Here is a 7589-nt window from a genome sequence, read left to right on the forward strand (position 1 = left end):
ATGACTCATGTTCCTTCTGTGGGAACATGGCCATCGCAACACTGAGGTCTAGACTCAATGATCTCATTCGGGAGAGAGTCCCCTCATCCACACCCCGATCTACATCCTCCACGAGAGGCTGTACTTCGGCTGGTGGACAGGGTGATCTGAGGGTTACGGTGTGGGACAATCCGACGATGCGTCCTCGGACCACGCCCCCCTCTACAGTGTTGCAACCCGCGAGTGCCGCGGTGATTCTACCGGGTTCATCCTTCGATGCCCCGCGTGTTTCATTCGGCGCTCCAGAGGAAGACTCGATGTCGATCGCGGCATCACAAGGCGGGCAAGAGTCATCGGGAAGTGACGATGTGGCTGCGTTGCCTCCTTCTGGAGCTCCAGCGTTGCCCGTATCAGATCCCGAGATGACGGCCATGCTCTCCCGGGCCGCCGCGAGCATCGGGCTTGAGTGGAACCCTCCGCCCTGCCCTGAGCGCTCGCGGTTGGATGATTGGTTTTTGGGTGCGGCTGCCGCCTCACGGCCACAGCCAACCCCAATGCCATTCTTCCCGGAGGTGCATGAGGAGTTGACGAAATCATGGAAGGCTCCCTTGACCTCCCGTGTACGTTCGTCAGCTTTCTCCGCTTTTCCTCCCCTCGATGGGGCAGCCGCCCATGGGTACACTGGGATTCCCCCGGTTGAACGCTCTGTTGCCATGCAACTATGTCCTCAGAGTGCTTCATCTCGTGGTAATCCTAAGCACCCGTCCAAGGCCTGTAGATTCTCGTCCACCTTAGTGGCGAGGTCTCACAGAGCTGCAGGACAGGCGGCTGCCGCTCTGCATGCGATGAGCACCTTGCAGGTCTACCAGGCCCAGCTGCTCAGAGATATGCACGAGGCGGGGACTGACCCAGGGCTCTTCAATGAGCTGCGTGCCGCCACTGACCTCGCTCTCCGAGCGACGAAAGTGGCCTCACGCTCCCTGGGTCAGGTGATGGCCACCTCTGTGGTCCAGGAGCGTCACCTATGGCTGAACCTGGCTGATATGCGGGACGCCGAACGTACCCGTCTGCTCGACGCCCCCATATCCCAGGCCGGCCTCTTCGGCGGAGCGGTTGAGGACTTTGCCCAGCAGTTCTCAACCGCACAGAAGCAGTCTGAGGCGATTAAACATATTCTGCCCCGACGGCCTGCTGCTGCCTCCACCCAGCCGTCGGTACAGACACCTCAGACTGCTCGCCGCCAAGGGCGCCCTCCTGTGGCTCCCTCTCCTCCCGCACGGCCCCAGCAGCAGCCTTCACCCGGGCCGCGTCGTGGAGGAGGCCGCAGGAAGGCGCCACAGCCCTCTCCAGCCCCGCGCCCCGCTAAACGCCAGGCTAAGCGGCGCTCCTGAGACGGGCTGCTCAGTGATGGTGTCGGTTTTTTCCCAGGAGGTGGTTGCAGGCCCCCTCCTTCCCCCGGCGGAGGGCCGGGGGAGAATCTTTTGTTCTCCTGCTGACTTGCCTTCGACAGTTCGATGGCAAGAGTGCGGTCCCACTGAAATTGTTTCAGAGGCTCCTGGGGCATATGGCATCCGCAGCCGCGGCAATGCCGCTCGGATTGCTTCATATGAGACCGCTTCAGCTGTGGCTTCGCGATCGAGTCCCGAGGTGGGCATGGCATCACGGCACGTTCCGAGTCCCAGTGACTCCGACCTGCCGTCAGTCCTTCACTCCGTGGAGGAACCTCAGCTTTCTACGGGCCGGAGTTCCCCTAGAACGAGTTTCCAGGCATGTTGTTGTCTCCACAGATGCCTCTTCCACGGGTTGGGGCGCCATGTGCAACGGACATGCTGCCGCGGGCTCCTGGACAGGACCCCAGCGCCTTTTGCACGTCAATTGCCTTGAGTTGCTGGCAGTACCCCTTGCCCTGCACCGTTTCCTCACGTTGCTCAGGGGTCAACACGTACTAGTCCGTTCAGACAATACCGCGACTGTAGCGTACATCAACCGTCAGGGTGGTCTACGCTCCCGCCGTATGTCGCAACTCGCACGCCACCTCCTCTTATGGAGTCAGAAGCACCTGAGGTCCCTTCGTGCTATCTACATTCCGGGAGATCGGAACTTTGCAGCCGACGAGCTGTCACGGTTTCGGCCCATCTCCGGCGAATGGAGACTCCATCCCCAGTCGGTTCAGCTGATTTGGGACCAGTTCGGGGACACACAGATAGATCTGTTTGCCTCTCACGACTCGACCCATTGCGCCCTGTTCTATTCCCTGACCGAGGGCTCTCTCGGCACGGATGCACTGGCGCACAGCTGGCCGCGGGGCCTACGCAAGTATGCGTTTCCCCCAGTGAGCCTTCTCGCACAGACCTTGTGCAAGATCAAGGAGGACGAGGAGCAGCTCATTCTGGTTGCGCCGTATTGGCCCACCCGGACCTGGTTCTCCGAACTGGTGCTCCTCGCGACAGCACCTCCTTGGCCAATTCCTCTGAGGAAGGATCTCCTTTCTCAGAGACGGGGCACCCTTTGGCACCCTCGACCCGATCTCTGGAGGCTCCACGTGTGGCTCCTGGACGGGACGAGGCAGGTTTGAGTACCCTGCTACCAGCGGTGGCGGCTACCATCACTTCCGCTAGAGCATCGTCCACGAGACATGTCTATGCGTTGAAGTGGAACCTCTTCGTCAACTGGTGCTCTTCTCGTCGAGAAGACCCCAGGAAATGCTCGATCTCTGTCGTGCTTTCCTTCCTGCAAGAGGGGTTGGAGCGAAGGCTGTCTCCCTCCACCCTGAAGGTGTATGTGGCCGCTATCGTCGCATATCACGAAGCAGTTCAAGGTAAGTCTCTGGGGAAGCACGACCTGATCGTCAGGTTCCTGAGAGGAGCGAGGAGACTAAATCCTCCTCGCCCTCCTCTCGTTCCCTATTGGGACCTCTCAGTGGTCTTAAATGCCCTGCAGAGGGCTCCCTTTGAGCCTCTGCAATCAGTGGAGCTTAAGTTCCTGTCTATGAAGACTGCGCTCCTGGTTGCATTGGCCTCCATCAAGAGGGTAGGGGACCTGCACGCATTCTCCGTTGACGAAGCGTGCCTGGAATTCGGGCCCGGTCACTCTCACGTGATCCTGAGACCCCGGCCTGGATATGTGCCCAAGGTTCCCACCACTCCCTTCCGGGACCAGGTGGTGAACCTGCAAGCGCTGCCCCGGGAGGAGGCAGACCCAGCCTTGGCACTGCTCTGTCCAGTACGCGCTCTCCGCGCTTACGTAGACAGAACGCAGTGTTTCAGGACCTCAGACCAGCTCTTTGTCTGTTATGGTGGGAGACTGAAGGGAAAGGCTCTCTCAAAGCAGAGGTTGTCTCACTGGATAGTGGACGCCATTGCTTTGGCTTACCAACAGCAAGGCCGACCGTGCCCCCTTGGTGTGACAGCCCACTCCACCCGGAGTGTGGCTTCCTCTTGGGCTCTAGCGCATGGCGCCTCGCTGGCAGACATTTGTAGAGCTGCAGGCTGGGCGACACCCAACACATTCGCCAGATTCTATAATCTCCGAGTGGAGCCTGTGTCCTCTCGTGTACTCGCTTCAGTCAGCTAGTACTGGACCCGCTCAGGTGTCTTCGCTTGCTCGCCTTTCCACTCCACGGACTGGATACGTGCGATTATTCCTCATGTGAGCCTTCCTCTCTGAAGCCCTGAGTTCCTCCAGCACTGTTGATGCTGGCGCCAGTGTCTATTGCCTGGGCGTCGGCTAGGTGCCTCCGTGTGCATGGTTCCTCCCCCAGTAACCCCCACATGTGTATTTCCGCTGTAAGCCTCCTTGAGCATGTGTCTTTCCCTTGGCAAGCCACCTTGCCCTCCTGGAGTTGAAAGTTGCCACCCCTCGGGCTGGTCACTCCAGTGTTCCTCCATATGTAGCCCTCCGGCCATATGCGTATCTTAAGTCCTCCCTGCGGGTAGGCATGCTGCGGCATATCTCCTCTGAGATATGCTTCCCAGTGTACCTTGGTATTCCTGTGTTAAGTAGGACTCCTTCGTCTGTGCCAGTATCACGACAGGGGGATCAGACTTTCGCAGGGCACTGGAAGACAGCTGTGAAGGTGGCGTGATTTCACGGGGACCCCCATTCGTCGTCATCCGACGTAACTCGGAGTGGCTACGAAAGGGAACGTCTCGGTTACATATGTAACCCTCGTTCCCTGAGTAGGGAACGGAGACGTTACGTCTCCCTGCCACTTCCGCTGTACCTCTGGGTAGACGCCTGAGTTCAGTCTCGGCTCCTCAGCGAAGACATATCTGCATGTTGCCGAGCGTCCTCCTTTTATACCCACGAGGTGGGGTGGAGTTACGCTATGCAAATTCCGCAGACCCATGGCATTTCATCGCCATTGGCTCGTTTTATAATACACGAAGATGATTGGCTTTCTAGGCGAAACCCCCATTCGTCGTCATCCGACGTAACGTCTCCGTTCCCTACTCAGGAAACGAGGGTTACATATGTAACCGAGACGTTTTCTTTTACAGTCTAATAACAAATTTGTTTCCGGAAAATGAATTAACAGTTTAAACTTTCAGTTGGTCGTACCTAGGCCTCTACTGATGTAGGAGTCAATAATGGTGTCTATTAGGAGTGGCACGGTTCACAAAACCCACGGTTGGGTTCGTATCACGGTTTTAGGGTCACGGTTTTCGGTTCTGAACGGTTCTTGTTGTTATTTTTTCTTTTAATCTTTAACACTCCAGAAATGTACTTCAGCATATGATATAGGCTATAGCTTAATTATCCACAATTCAGGATACAGTATTAAAAAAAAATGTATATCATGTAATCATGCACAAACTGAATTTGACTTGACTTTAAGCACATTATTGAGACCATCTCTGAGGAAAGCTAGGTGACATTTTGATACAGCAAGAGAGAAGACATTGATGACATGCTTTTGTTTACATGCTTTTGTCCCTCTACAGGGACTTATGCGCATTTTTAGCACACAAAGATTAAAATTAACTTGCATTTATCAAACTGTTAACGTCAGTGTAGCTCTTACAAAATGTTTATCTTTTAAAATAAAAAGAGAGAAACACTTAAAGCACTATCTTTTAAATAAGTCAAAATATGTTACACATAATTGCCTATAATGAGGCTATAACAATAGCAAACGCATAACCATAAAGTGAAACATAAGTTCAACCTCAACACAAAAACAGTATCAACAATGCTTCTATTTCCTGAGAGTGAGGATACATTTTTTTCACTTGAAATTAAAGTGCAGTATTTGGAAACATATGACTGGAGTTCTTATCTAAACTTGGTGTCACTGTATATATTTAAATATCATAGGTAGCATGAAATCCAAAATGTTCCCACACACCGGACTTATACGACGCTGGCGCATCCTCCAACTCCGGTTAGCCTTCCTTATATCTCCCACTTGACATTTCTATACGTGACGAGACCTGCAGCACCCAATACTCCACTTTTACTGTCTATAGGCTTGTTCGACTTGAACCGGCGCTGCACAGACCGATCGGTTTATGACATCAAAATACCGCGAGAGTGATTGAAAAGCATACGGAGGCGTTGCTCTCGCGGTACTTTGATGTTATTCATCGATCGGTCTGTGCAGCGCCGGTTCAAGTCGAACAAGCCTCATTTGTATGTCCATTGTCCACACATCTCTTATTTCGCGCGAAAAGTAAACGCATTGTCTGAGGTCAGGGGCACGGGGTTACATTGCGCATGCGTCGAACCGTGCGACACACACACGCACCGAACCGAGACAAGCGAACCGAACGGTTCGGATGTCTTTTCATGTACCGTCCCACCCCTAGTGTCTATGGATGGAGGGACATTTGGAAGGAGGCCGAGTGTTCTAGGGTCATCAGGACGTAGAATCCTCTGCTTTGGCAACCCCCTCTCAGAATGCAGTCGTTTCCTCAAAATGGCTGCCTGCAGATCAGGGATGTAGCTGTAGTCCTTTGCAACTTTCAAGGTGTAGACAGTCCATCTCCCGGATTTCTCCGGTAATGTGTGCCAAAAGTTCTGATTCCTACCACAAGATGGACGTTACTTATGAAACAAAAAATAAATGGTTTGTAAAAATTAAAGGTAAGCGAATGGTTTACATTTATATGATGTTGTGGTATAGAGATACTTTATGACACACCCATTCAATGATTGTTCCTGTGCCTCTTAAAGTCAGATTTACTTCAAATGGTGCTGAAGCCTAGCAAGCCTGATTTGTAACATTGTTTGTGAAATTGCCCTTCAAAATAGGCAGCTTTAGACACGTAACCAGCTGTTTCAAGTTGGATTCATACACTATCGATGCTTGTTGTCCAATTAAATCTTCCTCACACAAGACCTGGAAGCTAGTAGGAGACGTGACCAAATCTTCTTGTTGTGGCGGTACTTCATTTTCTGTGGAAAGATGTAGAGTCTCTTCCAGGCCAATGAACGGAAGCTTTTCCATCATCTCAAATGTTTGTTTTCCTCCACTACTTCTGTCAACGTAAAAAAATAATTACAGTATGCATCATTATCGTGTGCTAACTATAGGGGGGAAAAAATTCTTCGATTTTGAAAAGATCTCAGTAAAATGTAAACTTATTATAGACACAGCAATACACTATATAGTGTATAAAGTTTTTCTACTTTTCTTCCATTCAACAACAAGAAATCACATACAGTCTATGTTTAGCTTGCCATTGGTCTAAGCCTACCCATGTACATTTGCAGTCACAGAACATTGCTAAACTATGGTGTGAAAAAAGGGTAAAGTTGCTTCAGACAAACCTCATACAAATAGATGGGATATAGTCATCATCCGAACTACTGTCTCCACTAGCTGTTTCCCATGCATCATCATCATCATCTGGGTCTGTCACAGTGTTGGGTTTGTGTTCCCCTGATGTCCACTAGATGTCCTCCTTTCCCACGGTGTCCTTCACTTATGAACTACATTTCCCACGATCCTTTGTCTCATCATTGCACTCAGCTGTTCCTTATCACTGATCATTGCACTCAGCCAATTTCCCATTATCATTGTCGATTCCCTGTCTGTTTCAGTATGTGTCACGGAGTCCTTGTATTATGTCCCCACACTTCCGTTATTTGTATCGTACTGGTTCTCGTTTGTATTTTATGTTTTGGATTGCCTTATTGGACTTTTGACCCCTGCCTGGATGACTACGAGTTTGGATTGCCCTTTTATATTAAACTACTGCTTTTGGATTTTCTGCCTCCAGTGTGTGTTCCGTGACAGAAGGACTCCGTACTCACAAGATCCAGCGATATGTTTCTCAATATCTCTTCCCCAGCCACCGAGCGGGAGAGAAGGGAGTTTTTTAAGGGGACCCGATTAGTCAAGTTTCGTGGGACCCGTGGAGGTCGCAGTGGAGAAGGTGGTCGAGAGCCTGTTCACGTCCCGTCTGCCCAGTCAGAGACTGTTCACGTCCCGTCTGCCCAGCGAGAGACTGTTCACGTTCCGTCTGCCCAGCGAGAGACTGTTCACGTTCCGTCTGCCCAGCGAGAGACTGTTCACGTTCCGTCTGCCCAGCGAGAGACTGTTCACGTTCCGTCTGCCCAGCGAGAGACTGTTCACGTTCCGTCTGCCCAGCGAGAGACTGTTCACG

At 52.1% G+C, this 7589-nt stretch overlaps 1 long non-coding RNA gene across 1 annotated transcript; it reads right to left on the reverse strand.

Moving 5' to 3' along the window:
• Positions 1–5791: 5791 nt before the first annotated feature.
• Positions 5792–6840, reverse strand: LOC143742549 (uncharacterized). The gene is made up of 3 exons (XR_013205465.1): positions 6751–6840; positions 6122–6458; positions 5792–6024 (listed from the first exon to the last, which is right to left on the reverse strand). It is a non-coding gene; the product is annotated as an uncharacterized LOC143742549 (long non-coding RNA).
• Between the last annotated feature and the right edge of the window lie 749 nt (positions 6841–7589).

Source organism: Siphateles boraxobius, unplaced genomic scaffold (assembly GCF_051911475.1).
Source record: "Siphateles boraxobius isolate OS27281-9 unplaced genomic scaffold, OSU_SipBor_1 19, whole genome shotgun sequence".
NCBI classification, from domain to species: domain Eukaryota; kingdom Metazoa; phylum Chordata; class Actinopteri; order Cypriniformes; family Leuciscidae; genus Siphateles; species Siphateles boraxobius.